This window comes from Alexandromys fortis, unplaced genomic scaffold, assembly GCF_014885135.2.
Source record: "Alexandromys fortis isolate MF-2015 unplaced genomic scaffold, M_Fortis_MF-2015_v1.1 scaffold_7, whole genome shotgun sequence".
In the NCBI taxonomy this organism is placed as follows: domain Eukaryota; kingdom Metazoa; phylum Chordata; class Mammalia; order Rodentia; family Cricetidae; genus Alexandromys; species Alexandromys fortis.
The window spans coordinates 7,622,479-7,648,675 of record NW_026067920.1 but is presented as its reverse complement, the minus strand read 5'-3'; the positions used below and the strand labels follow the sequence as shown (position 1 = coordinate 7,648,675).

The window sequence follows — 26,197 nt, the reverse complement described above, 5'->3', positions numbered from 1 at the left end:
TAATAATAATTTTAAAAAACCAAAATAAATAAATTAGTAAGGACATCTTTGGGACAATACTCATGTTAATTAAATAAGAATAAACCAGTGACCACAGAACAAGGCTTATTACAATTTGTGCTCTTGAACAAACCAGAGGGAACACTTTCTGGAGAACTGTGGCTATCCATTCAGCAGGCACAGGGAGAAGTGTCACCCACTGCAGACCTGGGACTACGCCCACACAGGAGTCATACACAGTAGGCCATAAATAGGATCGCAGAGGACAGGAGAGTGATCCTGCCCTTCAGAAAACTGTCACCATAGCTGAGAAGAGAATCCTAATCCTGAGGTGGGTGGAGTATCAGGGAAGTTCTCTGAGGTGAAGGGGAGATTATGCAGATATGGAAAGATGGGTGACATAGAAATGTTCACTAAATGCCAGTATAACAAAGCAGAGACTTGAGAAGAGTGAGCCACCAATGCCAGCTAGAAGCAGGCTCAGTACTGAGTGGTTTACAGTTGCGGTCTCTCCATGTGAAACCAGGGCCATGACACCAAGAGAAGAGCACCATGTAAGCCCAAAGCAGCCATGTGGTAAGGAGTCTGTGATAAAGGCAATTCTTTCCTTAATAAGATATAAAGCCTCTACTGAGCCAAATACATTAATTCACTTGGGAAGTGGAACCAAGAGGAATGGAGAGTTCGAGGTCTGAGCTGGGCTTCACAGCAAGACTACATCACAAAACAAACAAGGACTCAGAGAAGAGAGGAGCAGATAAGTTAGAGAAGGAAGTACAAGGTTCAGGGATGGCCTTGGAGGTCAGTGTGGTGGACTCTGCTAGCAGAAGATGCAGAGGCCTTGGCAGGTGTCAAGTGGCACCTGCCACTGCCCAGCCTTGCCTCCTCGGGGACATTTTCTTCTTTTGATTTCAATACTTGAGAAGCAGAGGTAGGCACATCTCTACAAGACTGAGAATTTTTTATTTAATTTTATGTGTATGAGTGTTCTGTCTGCATGTATGTCTGTGTACCAAGTGCATTACTAGTACCCTTGTAAATCAGATGGATCCCTTGAAACTGGAGTTATGGACAACAACGGTGAGCCTTCAGGTGGGTGCCGGGATTTGAATCCAGGTTCGCTGCAAGAACAAGTATTCTTCCTCTTCTTAATTTTTTTTTTCAATCTTTTTGGTTTTTTGAGACAGGGTTTCTCTGTGTACCCCTACCTGTCCTGAAGAAACTCGCTATGTAGACCAGGCTGGCATCGAACTCAAATCTGCCTGCCTCTGCCTCCCAAGAGCTGGGAGTAAAGGTGTGAGCTACCACCATCCCAAGAACAAGTATTCTTAACCACTGAGCCACCTCTCCAGGACAGGCCCCTTTCCTTTTCTAATCTGTAAGTATAACAGGCATGTTTCTATAATGTCCAGGGCCTTTGGACACTCTGTCTACTTTGTTAGGAAGGCTTTTAATCCAGATGGCTTTCTGTCTTAGACCTTACTTTTTCTCATCTTGGCTCAAATGTTACTTTCTTCTTCTTCTTCTTTTTTTTTTTTTGGTTTATCGAGACAGGGTTTCTCAGTGGTTTTGGAGCCTGTCCTGGAACTAGCTCTTGTAGACCAGGCTGGTCTCGAACTCACAGAGATCCGCCTGCCTCTGCCTCCCCTGTGCTGGGATTAAAGTTGTCTGCCAATACTGCTCAGATGGTTCTCTTCTTATGTCATCTACTGCCAGCAGAATCAAATTCAGATTGTCAGGCACGGTGGCAAGTGCCTTCTATCAACTGGCCTATCTCGCCAGCCCCATGTTAGTTCTTTTATTATTAGTTTTTGTTCTGTTTTTTAAAATCAGGGCCTTAAAATTTAGCCTTGGCTGGCCTGAACTTGCTATGTAGAGCAGGCTGGTCTTGAACTCATAGAGATCTACCTGTCTCTGCCTCTCAAGTTCTGGGAAGCATGACCAGACCTGTCTTTCCCTCCTTAGATAGGTCTTATTATTTAAGCTCAGGCTGGCCTGGGACTCACTATGTGGCCCAGGGTAGCTTTAAATTCATGATCTTCCCACCTCAGCCTCCCAAGTGCTGGGATTACAGGTCTGCACTATTATGGCTGACTGACCCCTTTATCTAAAATGGTACACCTCTTCAATCAATCCCAACACTTTCTAACTCTTTCCCATCGTTTTCTCTCCAGGCATTACATATTACAAACAGTACTTATAATGTCTATTTTTCTTCCTCCATAATGTAGATTTCATGAGAGCTAGAACTTGATTTGTTGTATTCCCACCTCCTATCTATACACCCAGCAAACAGTGCTCAATATGATTAATGGTAACTAATGCCCAACTCTTGGGGAAATTCAGGTTTTGTAAACCAGTCTCAAGCTACTGTAGACTATCCTGAAATGGAAAATGCCAGACCTCCAAGCTCATTTCACAGCCAATAAATGGAAGGTGAAGCATAAATACAATTAGCGAGAAGAACTAGCACAGGGTAGACGACCAGGTGGCAGCATCTCAAATGGGAGAAAGGGGCTGAGAGGAGAGCTCAGAGGCAAAGACCCAAGGCTCCATTCACTCTCAGGCCCACAAAAAATTAATCATAAATATGTAATTGTGGTAGTTTAAAGGAAGTGTGGCCTTGTTAGAGGCGGTGTGTCACTGGGGGTGGGCTTTGAGGTTTCAAAACCCTACACCATTCCCAGTTAGTGTGTTTGTTCTTTCTCCCTCCCTCCACCCCCCCCATGCTTGTGGGTCAGATGTAAGATCTCAACTATATTCCTGCCCCACGTCTGCCTGCGGCTATGCTCCCTACCATGACATTCAAGGACGGAACCCTGAGTCCTCAGATTAAATGAGGAGAGACAGACCAGGCCCCTTCCTTCAGTGAGGCAGGTCATAATAACCTGCTCCTACAGGCTCAGTGAGCACATTATAGGAGGTGGGAACTGGGCTACAATGAGAGCACCACCAGGCCCACAAGGTCTTGAAAGGACCTCAGAACGTTAGGCCCTCAGTGTTTTGCTAGGTGTTTCTTTCTCACTGTCTGTACTTGCTGATCCTACCAGGATTATCCTCTCCTGCCCTAGCTGCTCCAATTTATCCTTCAAATATCAGCTTAGATGACATCACTTCAAAGACACATTCCCTACATCTACCATCTCCAGAAGGTATTTATCTGCTACTCTCCAGTATTTTTACACATGTGCATACATTCACCAAGCACCTACCATGCACTGGAAGTTATGTACAATGAAAGAAAGAGAACTGTTTCCGAACAAGTAAGATTGTAAAAACAAAACAACAACAACAAACAGAGAAGACGGTTCCTTAGAAGCAAATCATCATCATCATCATCATCATCCCAGCACTCAGGAGGTGGAGGCAGGCAGATCTCTGTGAATTTGAAGTCAGCCTGTTCTACAGTGTGAGTTCCAGGACACCAGAGCTACACAGAGAAACCCTGTCTCAAAACAAAAACAAAACAAAAACCAAACCAAACAAACCAAAAACAAGAAAGGAGTACAGCACAGAGCAGGGGAGAAGAGGTTGAAAACGTAAACTAGTGGCTTACGTTACAGAAGGCCCTCCTTGAGGTGATGGTCGTAAGGGAAACAACAGCCAGACCAACCGAACATCTGGGGCTAAGAATGGAGGAAAGCAACAGAGCAGAAGCCCAGCAAGCATGAGGTCCTGGTTCCACGCCTACCACGCAGGGCAGAAGTGGGTGGGAGTGACCTGCTGTGGCCGAAGGAGGACTGGGCACTAAGTGACAGAAGAACGGCTGCAGTCACTGTAAGGGTGCTGGCTTTACTCTGGAGGAGCGGAATCCTAAGACAAGACTTCAATTTTAACAGGCTCTGGCCGCCATGTCTTCTGTTTTCCAATCATTCCATTTGTTTTCTACTTCTGCTGTGTCTCTTTTCCCAAGAGAAAGCAACGGCATGGCAGAAACTAGGCTTGGCTTGTTTACCTATGGCACATCCCAGTGTCAGACACTAGTAGGCCTCAATAAACACTGAATGAATGAAGTCTCTCTTGTCAGAATCTCAAGATCAGCAAATGAAGATGATGCAAACAGACTCAACAGCTGGCCACACAAAAACTGTCTTTCCAGCTCAAAAAGCAGTTAGGGTGTGGTTAAAAGTGGGCGGACCCTCATCTACGCCTGTGTACGACACAGCTGGTGAAGTACTTAGACATCAAAGCACTGGGCTAAAGCTTCTGAGGAAAGGGTCAGTGAGAGGGCCCAGGGACAGAAGGTTTTGCTACCAAGCCTAATAACCTGATTTGAGCACCGGGTGGGACCCTGATGGTGGCAGAAGACAGCCCACTCCCAAGAGTTGTCCTCTCACTTTCACGAGCAAAGGCCATGGCAAGGGTGTCCCTGACCCCACACAAAAGGCCATTGCTGCTCTTACAGAGGACCCAGGTTCGTTCCCAGCACTCACATGGCAGCTTTGTAACTCCACTCCTACAGGACCTGTTGGTTTCTTCTGGTCTTCAGGGTACCAAGCTCACATATGGTGCACATTCATATATGTGGGCAGTCATACACATAAAATAACTTTTGTAAAAAACCTTTGAAGTAGTAGGGATAATTATAGGTCAGTGGTGGTATATCTTTCTGGTGTGCATGAGGCCCTGAGCTTTAACTCTCAGTACAAAACAAAACAGCTAGTGAGACAGCCCAGTGGGCAGGGGCGTTTGCTGCTAGGCCTGACAATCTGAGTGTGATCCCTGGAACTCCCATGGGAGAAGGAGCCAACTCCTGGGAAATGTCGTTTGCCATCCAGAGGTGCTCTGTGGCAAACACACACACACACACACACACACACACACACACACACACACACGAGTACAAAATCAAAGATTCTTAAGTATGACTTCCAATTCTGTCATCTCTTACCCAGGGTACACCGAGAGAAGCAGATTGGAACCTTGCATCCTAGCTGATGGACTTGGGAAGCTCTAGCCAACCAGGCATACTTCTCTCTTAACCAGAAGGGGTCTCCCATCTTTAGAGACCATCCTGTTAGAGGTCCAGTCCAAGGCTGAAGACACAAGAGAGCTTCAAAATCTAGGACCACAGTCAAGCCTCTTGGCTCCACTAGCTAACAGGATCCATCCTGGAATTAGAGGTTTGTAAAGCTAAAACAGGTCAACACAGGCAGAATCCAACCCACCGGTGTGGCAGACATCAGCCAACACTACTGGAGGCTCACCACCTCCCTGCTCCCCAGAACCCAGGAGGCCCTCAGGCACTCTGGTGACGAGGAAGAGCTATGGAGGCTGCGGAGCAGTTAAGTCCCTCTACCAGTCACACTTCTCCCGAAACCAGTGGGACAACATGAGGATGGACATAACATCACCAGGAACCCTGACAATACAATAGGATATTCATTCAGTTGTCTTTCCCCAAACCCTCACTAGATGCTGGAGACATACACAGTTCACACAGATCTCGCAACAACTAAGAGATCTTTACTAAAGGAAGTCAAGTAAACAGGCAATTGCACTCATTGTGATTACTGCCACACACACTAGAAAGGTCTCAGTCAGGCCTCTGCAAGATGGCGGTAATGAGCAAATGGCAAGTATCAAACAGTAGTCCAGCAAAGGAGTCTGGGCAAGAGCAGCAGGAGTGGGGTACAGGCAGAGAAGAGCACAAAGCAAAGACAAAGCACAGGGTGCACCTTATAGAAGCGGCAGCAGCTGACTATGCCTGGGAGGAAGAAGAGTATGGGAAATGTAGCCAGTGAGCCAGTTGAAGTCAGAGCCTAAAGGACCTGGATGCTAAGCCAAGAAGTGCGGTCTAGCCTGAGGGAAAGGAGGATCTACTGGTGGATTTTCAAGTAGGATTTATTTATTTTTGGTTTTGTTTTTCAAGACAGTGTTTCTCTGTGTAGCCCTGGCTGGCTTGGAACTCGCTCTATAGACTAAGATGGCTTCACATTCACACATCTGCTTGCCTCTACCTCCCAAAGGCTGGGATTAAAGTCATGTGCCACCATGCCTGACAAGGTAGTATTTTTTTAAGGTTCCCAGGCTGCTTGGGTTATATTCTCTCCCTAGAGTATTTTTTCCTCTCTATGTAAAGTGATAAAGATCAGGGGGGAAAACAATATCTCTTCTGGCTTGTGATAATCTTAGCAGTGTATCTTAGGAAAAAAGATCTATTGAGAAACAGAAATACCTTCAAGGAACAAGTACCCCTTAACCATCTGAAACACAACAAAGTAAAAACCTAGCACAAACCATGCCTGCTTCCTGTTAGCACTTCAGGCTCTGGTGCCCGACTTCAGGGTTTTTGGGAAGTGAGCAGTGCAGATGTGCAAGTCTCGGGTATGACTGGCAAACGATGACAGTACAGCCCAGCCTCAGCTACACCCACAACTAAACTGTCCTTACAAACTTTTAGGAAGTGAAGTGAGAAGAATGGATGGGAGTGGTCCTTAACAATTATTGATCTAACTGGAGAAGGAAGCAGTAACCTTGCTGGGCAGCCAGCCTTCCTCAAACACAGGCCCCAGCAGGTGTCATGTCAACAGTAACATGCTCTGCAAGACAGGCTCCTCTAACACCTACAGACACGGGAGGTGGGTCAATAGTGCTTCCTTATGATTATGTTGAGACACGGTCTTTTTATGTAGCCATGGCTGGAACTTACTATACAGATCAAGTTGGCCTCGTCCTGCCTCAGCCTAATGTGTGGCTGGGATTATAGGCATGTACCACCACATTTCCCCCAAAACCTTATTTTTATTGGTGGTAGGAATGGAAACCAGGAGCTCGCAAATGCTAGACAAGTACTCTGCCACTTAGATATACCTACATATTTTATTAGGATAGAAACCCAACTGAAGCGAATTATCCCAGCCACACTACTACGAAGCTGCTGACCTGGGGATGGAGCCAGGAGCTGACTGGTAGGCAGTCGGAATGCTCTTTCCATTGGACCTCTGAGCCTGTCAAGTTACCCAGCGTGAAGATTCCAGTCAACCCACATTCATTAGATGATCGCTACACAGACTCTGAAGGTCTGAGTCTCTAGGACTAGCAAAGGCCTCTTGACAGTTCCTAAGAAACAGAGGGTCAGGTGGGCTAGACAGTGCTAGAGTCCTGAGCTCTGTGTCTGTTCCTACAACCTGTGACAAGTTGTTCTATTTCCAATTATCCTCTGGAAGGATAGGGATAAGGTGACACTATTAAGTTTCTGTGAGTTCGATAGAACTAAAAAAAAAAAAAAAAAAAAAAAAAACAAACAAACAAAAAACCCAACCCAGACTACAGAGCTTATAATAAATAAATAGGAGAACTGGGTGTGGTGGCTTAGGTCTGTAATCAGTCCCAGAACTTGGGAGGCTGAGGCAGGATGACTGCTATGGATTCAAGACACAATGAAATCCTGGCCAGCGTGGAACTAGAGCCCCTTTTATTTTTTAAGAAGGCAACTAATGTAACATTTTTACTTACTACTTTTTCCAAAAGCACAAGAAAACCTCCACAGTTCATTATAGTTCAATGCACTCAAGAGGAAGTAAGAAGGAAGTCTTTTTGGTTGCTGTCGGGGAAACTAAGGCATAAGTGGAGCAAGAAAATGTCTACAGAGGAAGAGAATGCCACCATCCAGCCACCAAATCACTGTGCCATCTCCCTGGCAAGTAACTCCTCCCAGGCACCACGACACGGCCAAAGCCCCTTCCTTCTGGCAGGTTCTTCTAGAACCTAGCATCAAGGATCCCCTAAGTGGTCCTGTTGTTCCAACCACGGGGTAGGGAGTGTCTGGATGTTAGTTTCATGAATAGCTCATTTGGTCTTTCACAGTTCCCAATAGTAAGGAAAACCTTCGGACTCTTGCCCTGAAAGGAAAAACACTGAAAGCGCAGAGCCTGCGACAGAACAGCCTCCTAATGAACGTGAAGCAAATGCTTCTTCTGAAGATCAGACCACACAAGAGGCCAGAAGGCGGCCTCCTGACACCAATCCAAACAATATAATGGCGGGCGACTAGATATATCAAATCACTCCTAGACCCCAAACGGGCTTCTGGTTCCTTTGTCCCTGGAAACCTGCAGAGGAAGCCTGGTTTTGCCTCTACTCCTCGAATGACCTTCCATATGTGATTTAACCTCCTGTGCCTCCGTGCCCTCGTGGATAAAACGACTAAAGTAATAGTAGCTACCTTGCAGGGGCTGCTGTGATCAGGACACAGAGTGCTTAGCACAGAGCTTCGAAGTCAAAAGGGGTGGACAACCAATGACAGACATCCTTGTTGTGTTAGCACTACTACAAGTGTCCCCATTCCGTCAACGTGTCCCTGAGGACCCTAAGGACGGGGGGCGGGCGGCATAAGGCCATTTCTAGATTTTTGTCCCTTTTTGGTGGCGGTGGCCAAGAGATTAAAGCCCTGAACGAGGAGGCCTCCGGTCGGCCACGGAGTGGGAATGGGAAAGCAGAGCGGAGGAGTGGCCTAAGTCCAGGAGTCTCTCCAGCCGGCCACTCCAAAGGGGACTGCGGACCTCAGGTGACGGGGTGACGCCGGGCCACCAAGCGGGGGGTGAATGAATGAGCACGCAGCCCTTTCACCTTCGCCGACACGCGGCTCGAGCCCCTCCAGCGTGGCGTCCTCTCCGTGACCTCTGACCCCGCCGACCCCTCACCTCGGACCCCTTCACTTCTTTTATCTCGCCGGGGCGCCTTTTTCCTCACCCGCAAGTCCAAACGGCTCCGGGCGCCACGGCTCGGCTTGCTTCAGCAGCAAAATGTCCGCAGCCTCCGCCTCCCTCTCCGCGGGTGCGTCGCTGCAGCCGGCCGCTCCGAGCCCCGCGGCTGTCACCTGCCGAGCGGAAGTGAGCTGCCAGTGCCGCGGAACTTCCGGTGGACGCACACCCCGGGGGCGGGGTCAAGGGTGCAACCCGGGAGGGAGGGGCTGGGGCCAAGGTAGGGCGGGGCCTGGAGCGGGAGGGGCGGAGCCTTGTGATGAGGGCGGGGCCTGGGCGGGTCAAGCTGTTGTGGCAGTCTGTGCAGTCCTTGCCTAGACACCCTGGTCGGGCAGGAGAACCGCGGAGTCGGAAAGGGTCTTAGAAGACTTAACGTCCATCTTTTTCTGAGTTACAGATGGGAAGACTGAGGCCAAGATTTTGGCCTGGTAAGTGGAAGAGTCAAAACCGGAGCTGTAATCAGCCGCCAAACTACGGCTGTCTACTAGGTTGAATCTAGACTTCTTTCTACAGTCCTTGGAGAATTCATTGTTCTAGGAGGACAGCATAAGTTACTCCTAAGACTTTTCACCCAAGGGGAACTTCAGAGTGAGCTAAGGTGTATACATCTCCCAGGACCTCAACTGACACAGCCATTTCTTTCCTGACTGTGGTCCTATTAATTTTCTCTTATAGATAATTTGTGTTCGTCCCCTTTAAAACATTATAAAACAGCTATCCTAACATTTTTATTGAACCAATAATATTTGCAGTGCAGAAAAAAGGGAATATATTAGAAAAAGAGGAAGAAGAAGAAGAAGAAGAAGAAGAAGAAGAAGAAGAAGAAGAAGAAGAAAAAGAAGAAAAAGAAGAAGAAAAAACTATGCAGGCTTCTGAGACACTTTTTAATACTTGGTTATTAAACCTAGATATGATGTGTCTTCTGACTTTTATTTCATTATTTGTGTGTTCGTTATTGTTGTTTTTGAGACAGGAGCTCACTAAGTAACCCAGGCTGGCCCCAGTGTTGAGGTTTCAGTAATGTATTTCCATGCTTTGTTTATGTAGTACTATGAATCTGACTCAGGGTTTTGGGCATCCTAAACACTCTAACAACTGAATTACTGTTGCCGTGACTGACCGGGAACTCTCTGTGAAAACCAAGGAAAGATCCCCCTGCCTCTGTCTCCCAATGCTGGAATTAAAGGTGTGCACAACCACACCCATTCATTTTTACATTCTTCAAAGCTTGGCAAAAACTGTGGCATTACAGCAATTGTAAACAACAACAACAACAAACTACGGACAAAGTAGAATCCCATGGGGCTAGAGAGATGGTTCATCAGTTAAAAACACTGGCTGCTCTTCTAGACAACCTGAGTTTGATTCCCAGCACCCATATGGCAGCTCACAGCCATCTTGTAACTCCAGTCCTAGGGGATTTAATATCCTCTTCTGACCTCCACAGGCACATGCATGCACATGCCACACATACATATGAACATAAAATAAAAATAAATAAATCTTGCTGGATGGTGGTAGCACAGGCCTTTAATTCCAGCACTTAGGAAGCAGATGTAGGTGGATTTCTGTGAGTTCAAAGCCAGCCTGATCTACATAGAAAGTTCCAGGCTAACCAAAAGTTACATAGTGAGACCCTGTCTCAAAAACAAACAAAAGCAACAACAAAAAGAATAACATATACCCTTCACCCGGCTTCTCTCAATGGTGACATTTTTATATATGTAGAATAACATTAACACCAGGAAATTGTCACTAGTAAAATATCTTTAGTAGAGTGCCTTGGTTTGAAAAACAGGATCTGAATGAGATTACAACTGACCTAGCTCAGCCCAGAGAAGAATGCTTGAAGAGACAGCCTGTCTCCCAAGATCATCTGTCTTGCTTGACACAGACAATTCCAGGAAAGAGAGATCACAGACCTGCACACAGCCTGCACACAGACCTGCACAACTGCATCAACTTCCTCAGTCCAAAACCCCTTCCCTCCCCTTATAAAGGGTCTCAGCAGCTCACCCTCCATTCCCTCTGGAGAGAATCTGCCCCTCGCTCTGTGCTGTGTGTGCCAATAAACACAGCCTCATCTGCTAAGGTCAGACTCCTGCCTCTTTCTGCTTTCTGCCTCCAAAATCCAGCAAACTTTATCTCAGTGGCAGACTTTATTCCATTTTTAAATCCTTTGTTAAAAATACAAAGGGGGGGGGGAGCTAGAGAGATGGCTCAGTGGTTAAGAGCATTGACTCTTCTTCCAGAGGTCCTGAGTTCAATTCCCAGCAACCATATGGTGGCTCACAACCATCTATAATGAGGTCTGGTGTCCTCTTCTGGGGTGCAGGTACACATGCAGGCAGAATACTGTATACATAATAAATAGATCTATAAAAAATATACAAAGCAGGGAACCTTTTTGGTGCAGCAACAGAAATTTTTCTCACAGTTCTGCTGGCTGGAAATCAAAAGTCAAGACCAGGTTGGTTTCTTCTTTACACCTAGAATAACTGTATATGAACATATCTGCCTGTTGATATGGTGATAGCAGGTGTCTGGAGGAAACTTCTCTAATGAGAAACGCTGGCAGTTGTCAATCATACAGAAAACAAAATTTCACTGGGTATGTGAAATGAAAAGAGAAGAATTATCCAACAACAATGAAATAAAACAATTTAAAAACGCCCTAAAAGCACCCTGCTGCTGGGAGTTCATGGCTAAGTGACTAAGTTATGGGAGAGGCAGAACCAAAAAGATCCAAGCAATGCGGGTGTGGTGGGCACACCTGTAACTCAGCACTGGGGAGTGGGCGGCAGAGACAGGAGCATCACCAGCTCCGTGCAAGCCTGGGCCACTTACAGAGACTTTGTCTCAAAACCAAAATTTCCAAGGACTTAGAGGTCATGGACCTGACCCCTAAGGAAGACCTCCAGGGGCGTGTGGCTTTTTTGCTACATCTTCTGAATGAGAATGTGGTTTCTTCTTACACTGAGATGCTGGGAAAGGGAATTCCAAGAAGAAAAAAAACCATTTCAGAGGCGGGTAAGGGGGGGGGGGGAAGGGGAGGGAGGCTTGCAAGGGAAGTCCTGTGGAAGGAAACTAGCTAGGCATCTGTGGAGTCTTCCGGATTTGTGAATCTCTACTATTCAGCAGGTACTGAGGGAGCGAGTGCTGGACAGTCAGAGGATAAGGCAAAGGCCTGAGCCCTACTGAGTTATGTCCCCAGCCTCCAATATAACAGCTATTTACATAGTTTCTATGCTATGTTACATATTATACAAGTCACTGAATAATGTCTTAAAGTATACAGGAGGCTATATGTAGGTACTATGCAAATATCATATTTCAATATCAGGGCCTTGGGCCTCTAGGGACTTTCGGTCCTGGTACCACTTCCTGGTAGCTAGCAAGCTAGACTTAATTTGGGCAGATTAAATAAGTGTTCTTCACTTCTGTGTCCACTAGAGGGTCAACAAAGGCCGTTAACTGCCTTCCTTTCTCTAAACATGATCTTGGCACAGGCCCTGCAACATGCCCTTCTAGTCCCAAGTTTCCCAGCTCGTCTTCCTATATGATTATGGATCTGAGAGCCCAGTCTTCGCTTCCTGCTCCTTATTCTTTTTAATCCCTCAAATCCCTAAACGTTGGCACGGATCCTTTTGGACGTGAGGAAGGAAATGACTATGTTCACCTCCTCACGGATCACCAGTCCTGCACCTGCAGAGGATGGCCAGCTTCCTATCCTTCTACACTGACCGAGTGGGGCACAGCTAGCAGAGGGCCCCAGAGGCATCCGGGGATCCCTTCTTCCCCACTCTCTCCTTGCTGCCAATGCTGCCATGACACCATTGCAGAATCAAAACTCTGGCCAGCCCCCCCCCCCCCCCCCCCCCCCCCCCCCCCCCCCCCCCCCCCCCCCCCCCCCCCCCCCCCCCTCTCAGAGGACTCTCTGCTTGCTCCAGTCCCTGGGCAGGACCAATCTCTACTGCACAACTGAAGTGTTCCAGGCTAGAGTTGGGGAGATAGAGCCCAGTGGAAGAACACTTGCCTAGCATGCTCAAAGGCCTAGTTTCAGCCCCCAGTACAAGGAAAGAAAGAAGGAAGGAAGGAAGGAAGGAAGGAAGGAAGGAAGGAAGGAAGGAAGGAAGGAAGGAAGGAAGGCAGGAAGGCCACCCAGGCTCCAAATCTCATCTGGATTCAAATCCCCAGCTGTGGGAAATCTGTCCTCAACCTAGAAAATGGGACGACAGTGATTCCTTGTAAGATTGCTAATAGAGATACAGAGATTAAGTCTTAGCATTTATGGACAGTCCCGTCATCTTGATGTCTCTGTTAAATGGCATCTACTGTTTGCATTGATTTTGGTTCAACTCGGCCACTTGCTGACTGTGTTCAAGAGCATGTAATTCAGTGTCTTTGAGCTTCAACATCCCGTTTAAAAAACGGGACTAATACCCTATTTTATACAGATGTCAAGAAAATCTAGATATTTTCTAGATAGGTAAAGTGCTTAAGGCACAGATAGCCAGCACTAAGTATCAGTAGTGACTGCAGATTCTCAAGACACCAGGTGCGAGCCATGCACACCTGCATTTTCAGCATTCAGGAGGCAGACTAAGCCAGCCTGTACTGCATATTAGGTTCAAGTCTAGCCTGGGCTATTTAGGAAGACCCAGTCTCGAAAACTGCAATGAACCTGTCTATCATGTGTAAGGCCTTGGATTCAACCTCCAGAAAAAAACAAAATCCAAAGTGGGCACAAAGAACAGAGCAACAAGCCCAGATACTGCAGGGATGGTTCGTGCCCCGGATCTGAGCACTTTACCCCAGTGTGCAGTCCTTACCTGTATTCGCCTCCCTACAGAACCAGACATTCTCATCTCAGACGGAAACCATGTGCTCCCACTGCCTTCCCTCCTCAGTCTCTGAAGGACCTACCTCAGCTAGTGGCTACTCAGGGCCACCGTGTGGGAATTCTATACCCAAAATGAACGGCGGCTTGGAGCCTGACTACGGCTGGCTAGAGCCGCCAGAGACTCTAGCCCCATGTTGGGCACCAACTGTAAAAATTAGCTCAATTTGGGAAATAACCAGGCTAGCTAAAGGATAAAACAAGAAGTCCAAGACCCCACAAATTCACTGCAATATTAGCTACAAATGGCCTTAGCCTTCCTCTTTGCCCTTCAAGGTTCATTGATGGAGACGCCTTGTTAGCCAACTATCTTTATCTTTAAGAGGCGGGTTCAAGTTAAGGTATGGCTTTCTGGGACTGGGAAAAAAATGAGTGCATGGCCCAGGTGTGCTCTCTCTGTGTGATTCCCACGGGGCACAGCTGAGCTTGGACTTCTTGTTCCTGTTTCGTGAGTTTTCCCCTTATAATAAATAAAAATATAATTGTTTTACCCTTTAGCTGGCCTGGTTATTTCTCGAATCGAGCTAATTTCTACAGTTCATACATGGTGTAGCCTCTGTGAGAATCCCTTAACCCAGGGTCTTGTGTAACCTAGGTAAACAAACACTCTACCACTAAGCTACACTCCCAGACCTCCTTCTTAATTTAAACACGTGTGTCTTTGCGTGCACACACGTTTACATAGAAGATGGAGGACAAACTGCAGGAGACAGTTCTCTCCTCTGCCATGTGCATCCCGAGGGATCAAATCCAGGTCATCAGGCTTAGCAACAAGCCACTTCTACCTGCTGAACCATCTCACCAGCTCAAAGCTGGACAATACTCCTAGATATGTGTGTGTGTGTGTGTGTGTGTGTGTGTGTGAGTGAGTGTGTATCCTATCATTGTTTATTATTTCATTTGTCTCAACTGAGTGGAGTTTTTAAGTTGGCTCCTTCCAACAAACACAACTCTGTCTGTCTGTCTGTCTGCCTGTCTGTCTGTCTATCGAGACAAGGTCTCTCTATGTAGCCCTGGCTGTCCTGGAACTCACTCTATAGACCAGAGATCTCACTGCCTCTGCCTCTGAGAGATTAATAAAGATATACACACCTCCACCCCACGACACCCCCACCCTGGCAAACATTATCTATTTTTGAGACTGGCTGTGTAGCCCAGATAGCCTTCATCTGGAGTCTCCTGAGTGCTGGGATTACAGGCATGCACTGCCAAGTCCAGCAGCTTTTTTAGTTTTATTTTCTTGTAGCACTTCCTTACTTTCTCGTAACTCAAGATGACCCAGGCTGGCCTTGTACTTCCCCTGTTCCACTACCGTTATCAATCATTTTTCCAAATGTTCTTAATGCCTTTTATTGAGAATGAGGGTAGAGATCCACCCTGAATGCTAGGTGTGCTCAGTGCTATGAGGTGTTCTAGAACTTCTCAGTGGTCAGAGGTAAACCTGACCATATCATCTATTACAGCACAAACGGAGGGCAAACCTCGCTCCCTCCGAACCACTTAAAAACTGAGGTTGTTGACTTCCGTTTAAAGTACCCCCAAGGCAGTGGTCCTAGCCTTGCAATGGGCATTCCCAGTGCCCAGAGATGGAAGCAATGGTTTGGACTGGGTCCTTGCAATCGCTGGGGAATGAACACAGCACATCCCAGTTTGTTTGCATGACAGGTACTCATCGTTATCTTTCTTTCTTTTCTTTTCTTTCTTTTTTATTTTTTAAAGACAGGATTTCTCTGTGTAACAGTCCTGGCTGTCCTGGAACTCACTTTGTGGACCAGGCTGGCCTCGAACTCATTGAGCTCTCCCTGCCTCTGCCTCCTGAGTGCTGGATTAAAGGTGTGTGTCATCACAGCCCAGCTCCTCATTACCTTTCAACCTTCAGGAAAAGCCTCACGGGACAGGAGCCAAGGGACTCAGTCCCAGAGTCCTCAGATCTTCTTTTGGAGCTCACTCTTAATGTTTGATCTTTGAAGGCTATTAAACCCTTCTCCAAGCCACGTCATCAGTCGGTGTAAAGCCTAATGCTTCCCCATGGGGTTGCAAGAGTTAGCGACCTCATAGCAAATCTATATTTGTTTTCTATTGCTGGGTAACAAATTACCACCTCTTTAGCAGCTTCAGACAGCATCCACTTATTACTTCACAGTTCTGTGAGGCACACAGTCAGCATAGTTTGCCTGGGTTCTCTCCTGGAAATCTGGCTTGGGCTGAAGCAGTGTTGGCTACCTTGTACTGCTGTCAGTCGGCCGCTCCTTTCCAGGCTCAGACAGGGTTTCTCTGTGGCTTTGGAGCCTGTCCTGGAACTCACTCTGTAGACCAGGCTGGCCTAGAACTCACAGAGATCTGCCTGCCTCTATCTCTCAAGTGCTGAAATTAAAGGCCTGCACCACCTCCACCCCGCTCAGTTATCAGCTTTGTTAGAAGCAAGGGGATAAAAGGTAATAGTCTTAACAATGGCTTTTGTCTTACTGCTAGCATCTCTGTCAACAGCCAGGGGATAACCCTCCTGCTCCTTACAGCTGACAACTGCCTGGACCAAGGTTAACTTTTAACAAGTTGTTCCTCTGTGACTTTGGCTTTATAGAGTTTTGTATCCTTCCCTGCTATGGGAAACCGGTTGTGCCAGGAAAGTTGTAAAGTTCTTTACAGACACTATCAGCTGGGAAGGAGATCCGCAGGCCTCTGCAGACACCTCTTAGCTGAAACCTTTGTTATCGAAAACTGTAATCTTAAAATGCAAATGTCTCTGGGCTTTACCTTGAAATTGTAAAATTTCCTTTGTCCGTGTTTAATGTTTACTTCTTGCTATAAAAAGGAGGTCTCAGATACTGGTAACTTTGTTGTTGTCATCATTTCTCTTGCTGACCAAGCCTTTCCTCTCCTGGAATGCAGTCCTCGCAATCCCTATCTGCCTCTTGAAATAGATTCCTCCTTTGAACTGAGGCTTCCTCCCAGATAAAGTTGCCTGTTTGCTTGAGGATCTCTTTCTTTATTATTTGGTTTTTGTTTTGTTTTTTCCAAGAAAAGGTTTCTCTGTAGCTTTGATGCCTGTCCTGGAACTAGCTCTTGTAGACCAGGCAGGCCTCGAACTCACAGAAATCCACCTGCCTCTGCCTCCCGAGTGCTGGGATAAAAGGCATGTGTCACCAATGCCCGGCCTGTTTCTTTATTATAATGTTAAAATCTTTGTGCCCCCTTCCCAAGTGTTGTATCTCAGCCTCCATGTTTACTTTCATATCAAGGTTTTCACTGACTTCCCCCACTCTGTTTACCGTGGCCTGCAGCTCATTTGGACGTTCAGCAAGTAGTGCTGTATTGTTGGTGAAACACAAGTTATTGATCGCACACAATCTATCTGCACACCTATCTCCATCCTCCAGGGCTGTCGCTATTGTTAATTCCAGGAATAGATTAAAGAGTAGCAGTGAGAGGACGCATCCCTGCAACACTCCTACGATTGTGGAGAACTAAGTGATGAGTTTAAGACAGACTTTGACTGATGCAGAGGTACCTTTATAGGCATTTTCTAATAGTCTTATGATTTTCCCTGGGCACCTGTAGAACCTCATTGTTTCCCAAAGTCCTTCCCTCCAAACGCTACCGAATGCCTCCCTGAAGTCAATGTAACAGACATATAAGTCTTCTCCAAATTCTTCGTATTTTTCTGCCAGTTGCCTCAAAGTGAAGATCTGATCAATTGTGTTCCTGTTAGCTCTGAATCCGCACTGGGCCTCTGCTAGGATTTCCTGTTCTGCCCTTGATCCTTTGCAGGATAATGGAGGAGAAGATCTTGCTGCTATGGCACAACAAACTAATGCCCCTGTAATTTGAGCAGTCCAGCTTGTCCTTCGTGTGTGTGTGGGAATTATGGCTGAGTGCTTCCATTCTGTGGGAATCACTTTGTGTTCCCATTGTAGCTGCCTCCAGCTCCTCTACCGTGATGTCATCCACTCCTGGGGCCTTCGTGCCTTTCGCTCTCCTCTTCCTCTATCTCACTCCTGTTAATAATTCATATTTTCTCATCGGCTCTGGTGTTTGAGTGGCTGCCGAAGTGTTTCTCATTGTAGTCTACGTTGACAGCTACCTTCTTTACAACTCCGAAACCTGGACAATGAGACACTCCTCAGAGCAGCGGCTGAATGTGTTTGAAGGCTGGAGAAGTTGCTCAGTAGCTAAGAGCACTGGCTGTTCTTCCAGAGGACCCAGGTTCGATTCCCAGCACTCACATGGCAGCTTATAACTGTCTGTAACTCCAGTTCCAGGGGATCTGACACCCTCATAGAAACATGCATACAGGCAAAACACCAATGCACATGAAATAAAAATAAATAAATAATTAAACAATAAAAAAAACCCTTCATTGACACTATTAACCAGCACATGCCTATGACTAATCAGCCTACATCTAACAGGCTGAGTTTATATATATATATATACATACACACATATATATATGATTTATATTTATGTATTTATGTTACATTCATAGGCATTTTGCCTGCATGTGTGTCTATGTACCACTTGCATGCATGCATTGCTGGAGAAAGCCAGAATCCCCAGGAACTGGAGTTACTATAGTTATTAGTCTCCAACATAGGTCTTGGGAATTGAACTCAGGCTCTCTGGAAAAGCAGTCAGTGCTCTTAATATCTGAGCTATCTCCCCTGCCCCCTTTCATGTATTATTTCTTCTGCATGAATCTACTTGTAAGGTTCTACTTCCATTTGTTCAGTTGTTTCTGCAGTGCTGGGGATTGAATCAAGGACTTTGCACAGACTGGTCAAGGACCAATGAGCCATACCTCCAGCTCTTGCAACAGAAATTACTGTGGGATTTTAACTAAGTGCAGATTAAACTTATTATTTTGTTTTGTTTTTCCCGATACAGGGTTTCTCTGTGTAGCCCGACTGTCCTGGAACTAGCTCTGTAGAGCAGGCTGGCCTCAAACTCAGAAATCTGCCTGCCTCTGCCTCCTGAGTGCTGGGATTAAAGGCATGCGCCACCACTGCCTGGATCCAGATTACTATTAATTGGATCACCAGGTATGTTAGGTTCCTATTGCTGGGATAAAGATCATGACCAAAAGCAACTTCAAGAAGAAAGGGTTTACTTCTCCTTAGAGCTTACAGGCCATCTAGAAGTCAGCAGTAGTCGAGGCAGGAACCTGGAGGCAGGAACTAAAGCAGAGACCATGAAGGATGCTGCTCACTGGCTTGCTCAACCTGCTTCCTTATACACCCCAGAACCACTTACCCATGGGAGGTGCTGCCACAGTTGGCTGGGCCCTTACACATCAGTTGTCAATCAATAAAATGCCACACAGACTTGGCTACAGGCCATTTAAGGAGGCATTTTCTCAGTCGAGGCTCCCTCTTCCCAGATGACTCGAGCTTGTTAAGTTTGCAAAAAACTAAGTGGTACAGCCAGGATTCACCACCCTGCAAACCTTACCTACATTCATGGATTATATATCCGTGGGCTCTGCCACCCACACACGAATATATACTAGAAAAAAATGTCTACAAAACACACACAAGGGGCTGGAGAGATGGCTCAGTGGTTAAGAGCACTGCCTGTTCTTCCAAAGGTCCTGAGTTCAATTCCCAGCAACCACATGGGGCCTCACAAGCATCTGTAATGAGGTCTGGTGCCCTCTTCTGGCCTTCAGGCATATACACAGACAGAATATTGTATACATAATAAATAAATAAATATTTAAAACACACACACACACACAAGCTGTGGTGGCGCACACCTTTAATCTCAGCACAGTACTAGGGAGGCAGAGGCAGGTGGATCTCTGTGAGTTTGAGGCCAGCCTGGTCTACAAGAGCTAGTTCCAGGAAACCCTGTCTTGAAAAACCAAAAAAGAAAGAAAGAAAGAAAGAAAGAAAGAAAGAAAGAAAGAAAGAAAGGAAAGAAAAGAAAAACCTTGCTTCAAAAAAAAAGAAGTTTTTTTCATTCATTACTTCCTTAACAATGTAGCCTAACCCAGTGGTCCTCAGCCTTTCTAATGCTGTGTGACCCTTCAATATGGTTCCTCAAGTTGTGGTGACCCCCAACCATAAAATTATTTTCATTGCTACTTCATAACTGTAATTTTGCTACTGTTATGAACCAAAATGTAAATATTTGGGGAGATAGAGGTTGTGACAACCAAGGGGTTGTGACCTACAGTTTGAGAACAACTGGTCTAACCATTATTTCCATAGCATTTCGATTGTATTTCTTATCATAAGTTATTAGAGATCAAAGTATAGAAGGGCTGGGTAAGCATAGCTCAGTGGCAGAGCACTTGCCTGGCGTGTCTGAAGCCCAGGACTTCATCCTCAGAACTACAGATAGGAAAAACCAATAGGACTGGCAAGATGGTCCAGTGGGTAGAGGCTTGTCGCCTGGCCTGGCATTCCATGTGACATTCCACGTGACAGGTGGCCTGCAGCTAACCAAGTAGGCCTCACTAGCATTCTACTTCCCCCACAGTACTGAGGTTCCAGGCTCTTGTCACCATGCTCAGTTTCTCATGTGGATCTGGGGATCAGACTCCAGGCCTCACACTTGAGCAGCCGCCTCCGTCGCCTCCCTTCTCTGCCTGCAGTGGACTTCTCTTTCTTTGCTTTGAGGTTTTCTGAGACAGGGTCTTACAATATAGCCCAGGCATGCCTGGAACTTGCTCGAACTGTTTTCTAATTCACTGAGATTAGCCTGACTGCCCATCTCGTGCTAAGGTTACAGGTGTGACCACCTCACGTGGCTTTCCTGGTGGATTTTTAACATACCATTTGGCTGGACTGACATTCCTCACGTCTCCTTTCTCAGGTGGGACAAAAGAAAGACTCGCGCTCAGGAGTGGAGGGCAGAGGTGGAAGCACCACTGCCCGGTGTGTGGCTCTGGCCAGGACCCTCCGACTAGCTCAGCTTGTTGTGGGAAGCTACAGCCCTTCCACAGCTGCTCTATTCTCCCCCACATTGCTTGGGCTCCCTGACTCCCAGGCCGTGAGAGTGTGTGTGGCTTTCTAGGAAGAAGTCCTGCTTCTTTTTATTTTTCTCTTTCTTCCTTTTTTTTTCCCCTTTATTTTCATGTTGTTTGTTTGCTTGTTTATTTATTTATTTATTTTGAGACAGGGTTTTTCTGTTTAGTTTTGGAGACTGTCCTGAAACAAGCTCTGTAGACCAGGGTGGCCTCGAACTCACAGAGATTCATCTGCCTCTGTCTTCTGAGTACTGGGATTACAGGCATGTGCCACCACTGCCTGGCTGGAGTCCTCCTCCTCCTCCTCCTTAGTTTTGGAGACTGTCCTGAAACAAGCTCTGTAGACCAGGGTGGCCTCGAACTCACAGAGATTCATCTGCCTCTGTCTTCTGAGTACTGGGATTACAGGCATGTGCCACCACTGCCTGGCTGGAGTCCTCCTCCTCCTCCTCCTCCTCCTCCTCCTTCTTCTTTTCTTGTTTTTTTTTTTTTTTTTTTTTTTTTTTTTTTTTTTTTTCAAGATAGGGTTTCTCTGTGTTGCTTTGGTGCCTGTCCTGGAACTAGCTCTCATATACCACGCTGGTCTCGAACTCACAGAGATCCCCTGCCTCTACCTCTCAAGTGTTGGGATTAAAGGTGTGAGCCACCACTGCCCAGCCGAGTCCTGCTTCTTTAAGACACCCACACACCCAGGTTTACAAGGGCCAACTTAGGGCTGTGCCCATTCACCTAGGCTCTTGAGGCTTTCTGTGGGTTCCAGCATATTTGTGCTATTTTCCATTTTGAATTCCTCTTCTCTTGTCTTCCTGTGTATTTAAAGCTCTCACATCAGGCTAAAGGGCGTCAGTCTTTCAGAAAGTACTGATGCAGTTACCACAAAAGCAGCTCCCACCATCACATGAGTTCAAACACCTGGGACAAGCTTTTATTCTGTGACCAGGATTCTGCCTTCTGATTCTGAACCCTGATTAGATCGATGTAGCTGCTCTGGGTGAAAAAAAAACTGTAGTGATATTTCATTTGTATTTTAATAAATAAAGCTTGCCTGAAGATCAGCGAGTAAAATAGCCCCACTGGTCAGTCTTACAGATCAGCCAGTGGTGACACACACTTTAATCCCAGTAGCCACACTAGCTGCCATAGAAACCAGGCTGTAGTAGTGCACTCTTTAATCCCAGCACTAGAGAGGAATATAAGGCAGGAGGAGACAGCTCTTGGCTCAGTCTCATCCTGAGATTTCTGGAGGCAGGATCGCCATTTCAGACTCAGATATAGGTAAGAGCCAGTGGCTGGCTGTTTTGCTTTTCTGACCTTCAGGTTGAACCCCAATGTCTGCCTCTGGGTTTTTTATTAATTGTGCTACATTAGAAGTAGGCACCGGTAAGACAGTGGAGTAGCAACGGTGGTGCGCGGTGCACTAGCTGTTCAGGCTACCAGCTGACTTTGGGTCCAGTCTCTGCAGCGGCAGTGACCACTGAGCGAAGAGTGTGTTTGTGTAGTCGCCCAAGATGCGGAATATCAAAATCTTCAGTGGGAACTCCCACCAGGACTTATCCCAGGAAATCGCTGACCACCTGGGCCTGGAGCTAGGCAAGGTGGTGACTAAGAAATTCAGCAACCAGGAGAGCTGTGTGGAGAGTGGAGAAAGTGTACGTGGAGAGGATGTCTACATCGTTCAGAGTGGGTGCCGTGAGATAAATGACAATCTAATGGAACTTTTGATCATAATTAATGCTTGCAAGATCGCTTCAGCCAGCCGGGTTACTGCAGTCATCCCAAGTTTCCCCTACGCCCGCCAGGATAAGAGTCAGGCTCCCGTCTCAGCTGAGCTTGTTGCAAATACTCTGTCGCAGGAGCGGATCATATTATCACCATGGACCTACATGCATCTCAGATTCAGGGCTTTTTTGATAGCCCAGCAGAAAATTTATATGCAGAGCCAGCGGTCTTAAAGCGGATAAGGGAGAACATACCTGAGTGGAGAAACTGTACTATTGTCTCACCTGATGCTGGTGGAGCCGAGAGAGTGACCTCCATTGCAGAATGACTGAACGTGGATTCCGCCTTGATTCACAAGGAACGGAAGAAGGCCATTGAAGTGGATTGCACAGTGATGGTAGGAAACGTGAAGGATCGGGTGGCTACTCTTGTCGGTGACATGGCTGACACTTGTGGTACAATCTGTCACACCGCTGACAAACTTCTCTCAGCTGGAGCTACTAGGGTTCATGCTATCCTGACTCATGAAGTTTTTTCTGGCCCACCCATTTCTCGCATCAACAATGCATGCTTTGAAGCAGTAGTAGTCACCAATACCATGCCTCAGGGGGATAAGATGAAACACTGCTCCAAAATACAGGTGATTGACATCTCCAGGATCCTGGCAGAAGCCATCAGAAGAACCGACAATGGAAAGTCTGTTGCCTACCTGTTCAGCCATGTTCCTTTATAGTAGAATAACTTTGGAAGCATTTTGAAAATAAAACCAACCCTACCTCTCATATTTCTTGGTATTTGAGTTCAGCAGAAGACTCTTTGCTTAAAATAAATGCTTTTTTTTAATTTTCTTTATTGATATTTACTGAGCTCTACATTTTTCTCTGCTCCTCTACCTGCCTCTCCCCTCCCTCCTTCAATCCTTCACCAAGGTCCCCATGTTCCCAATTTACTCAGGAGATCTTGTCTTTTTATACTTTCTACTTCCCTTGTAGATTATATCTAAGTAAGTCTCTCTTAGTGTTCGTATTGTTGTCTAAGTTCTCTGGGATTGTGGTTTGTAGGCTGGCTTTCTTGCTTTATGTTTAAAAACCACCTATGAGTGAGTACATGTAATAATTGAGCGTTACCTCACTCAAAATAATGTTTTCTAGCTCCATCGATTTTCCTACAAAATTCAAGCTGTCATTTTTTTCTGCTGTGTAGTACTCCATTGTATAAATGTACCACATTTTTCTTCTCCATTCTTCGATCGAGGGGCATTTAGGTGGTTTCCAGGTTCTGGCTATGACAAACAAAGCTGCTATGAACATAGTTGAGCACATATCCTTGTGGCACGATTGAGCATCCTTTGGATTTATACCCAAAAGTGGTATTACTGGGTCTTGAGGAAGGCTGTTTCCTAATTTTCTGAGAAATCACCACACTGGACATCCAAAGGGGCTGTACCAGCTTGTATTCCCACCAGCAATGCAGAAGTGTTCCCTTTTCCCCACAACCTCTCCAGCATAAGTTGTCATCAGTGTTTTTGATCTTGGCCATTCTTACAGGTGTAAGATGGAATCTCAGAGTTGTTTTGATTTGCATTTCTCTGATGACTAAGCATGTTTAGCATTTCCTTAGGTGTCTTTCAACCATTTTAGATTTCTCTGTTGTGAGTTCTCTGTTTAGGTCTGTACTCCACTTTTTTTTATTGGATTATGTAATCTTTTGGTGTCCAATTTCTTGAGTTCTTTGCATATTTTGGAGATCAAACCTCTGTCTGATGTGGGGTTGGTGAAGATCTTTTCCCATTCTGTAGGCTGTTGTTTTGTCTTGTTGACCATGTCCTTTGCTTTACAGAAGCTTTTCAGTTTCAGGAGGTCCCATTTATTAATTGTTTCTCTCAGTGTCTGTGCTGCTGGGGTTATATTTAGGAAGTGGTTCCCTGTGACAATGTGTTCAAGTGTACTTCCCACTTTCTCCTTAATAAGGTTCAGTGTGGCTGGCTTTATGTTGAGGTCTTTGATCCATTTGGACTTGAGTTTTGTGCATGGTGATAGATATGGATCTATTTTCATTTTTCTACATGTTGATATCCAGTTATGCCAGCACCACTTGTTAAATATGCTTTCTTTTCTCCATTTGATATATTTTTTTTGCTTCTTTATCAAAGATCAGGTGTTCTTTTTTTTTAAATAAAGGCTTTTACATACAGGACTTGGTCTCCTCGTTGGTTTTTAGGAGACTTTGCATGTCTGGGCATAACATTAGGCAGGGGCGGGTAGCTCGATGCAGTATTAACTTTGGGGAGGAAGAAGCCTGATCCATTGCCATCTGTTTAACTCTATAGCTTGAATTCTCTACACCTGTTCCTTTCCTTTTGGCTTTACTTTTAGCCATCTTGACCTTTTTCTGGCCAAATATCTTGGACTCAGGCAGGGATCATTGTACTTGTACCATACTCTTCTGAAAGACAGACTTGCTTCCTGATGTGTAACCGCTAACATTCATATAAGATAACTTGCTGTGGAGCAATCTTCCTTAGCCTATTACCACTGTGGCGGTAGGTTTTAGGTGGTGTCATAGTGCCTTTCTGCTGCAAGACAATGGTCTTGTATTATTTTAATAAAACGCTGATTGGCCAGTAGCCAGGCAGGAAGTATAGGTGGGACAACCAGGCAGGAAGTAGAGGCAGGGCCATGAGAACAGGAGAATTCTGGGAAGAGGACTCAGTTTGCAGTCATCCAGACACAAGATGAGAATACCTCACTGATAAAAGGTACCAAGCCACATGGTTAACACAGACAAGAATTATGGGCTAAGACATAAGAAATAAGAGTTATAAGAAGCCTGAGCTAATAGGCCAACCAGTTTATAACTAATGTAGACTTCTGTGTGTTTCTTTGGTACTGAATGGCTGTGGGACCAGGCAGGACAGAACCTCGCTCAACACCTTTTGATTAATTTAAGTATTTAATTTTCATCTTTCTTGGATCCATTTGGTCTCTCAATTCAACAGGTTTCTGCTAAACAATTTGCTGTTATAGCTCTTATAGAAAACAAACTTAATAAAATGTCTGTTAATGTATGCACAAAAAGGAAGAAGCCAGCACCAAGAGTTCTGGGCCACAAGCCACAAGCAGCAAGACCAATTTCTTATCTTTTCTTTTTTAAAATTTATTTATTATGTGTACAATATTTTGGAGCACTGGGATTAAAGGTATGTACCACCATCCATTTAAAATAAACTGATAAAAGTCTACTAGATAAAGTTTATTAGATTAAAATTTTTATACTAGATTAAGCAAATTTTAAAATCTATAATTCGCTTTGGGTGTGATGCATACACATGTAGCTCCAGTTAATGGGGAGGCTGAGTCAGGAGGATTTTGAGGTCAACCTGACCTAAACAGTGAGACCCCATTTTCTCTCATTAAAAGTCAGATGTTCCCCCATTATAGGGACTTTAATAAGTGGGGCACCTGAAACTGGTGTGTTCTGGGTACAAAATGTGAGAGAACTTTGGGAATGTGTGCTAGCCACTTCATCCCACCAGTCTGCAGGTGTGTCCTAGCCAGTTCACCCCACTAGTCTGGGGATGTATCCTAGCCAGACCACAACATCAGTCTGCGGGTGTGCGCTAGCCAGTTCACCCCACCGGTCTGCGGGTGTGCGCTAGCCAGTTCATCCCACCAGTTTGGGCCCATAGCTCCCCTGGAGTGGGTCTGGTTTCTAGAGTTCTTCTTGAGTGGCTGCTTCCAGCTGGCACAGAGGCACAGCTGAGTGGGATCCCCAGGGTTGATACTCTCTTGCTCTACCCTTTGCTGGCCACTAGGAGGCTCTAAAGTCAAGTCTAGGAAGGTAGTCTGTCTCTAGGGTGCAAAACAAAACAAAGCAACCACCACGAAGGGGCTTAATCCCGGG

General features: G+C 45.9%; 1 protein-coding gene and 1 pseudogene across 1 annotated transcript in view; one reads left to right on the top strand and one right to left on the bottom strand.

The window, feature by feature from the left end:
• Nucleotides 1–8,856, bottom strand: part of Ap1b1 (adaptor related protein complex 1 subunit beta 1) — a 54,039-nt gene extending 45,183 nt beyond the window's left edge. Inside the window, exon 1 of the mRNA XM_050140982.1 lies at nt 8,695–8,856. The gene's annotated coding sequence lies outside the window, so the exon portion shown is untranslated. The remainder of the gene's footprint in view (nt 1–8,694) is intronic.
• Nucleotides 8,857–22,083: 13,227 nt separating this feature from the next.
• LOC126500919 (ribose-phosphate pyrophosphokinase 1-like) lies at nt 22,084–23,027 on the top strand (annotated as a pseudogene).
• The last annotated feature ends 3,170 nt before the right edge of the window (nt 23,028–26,197 follow it).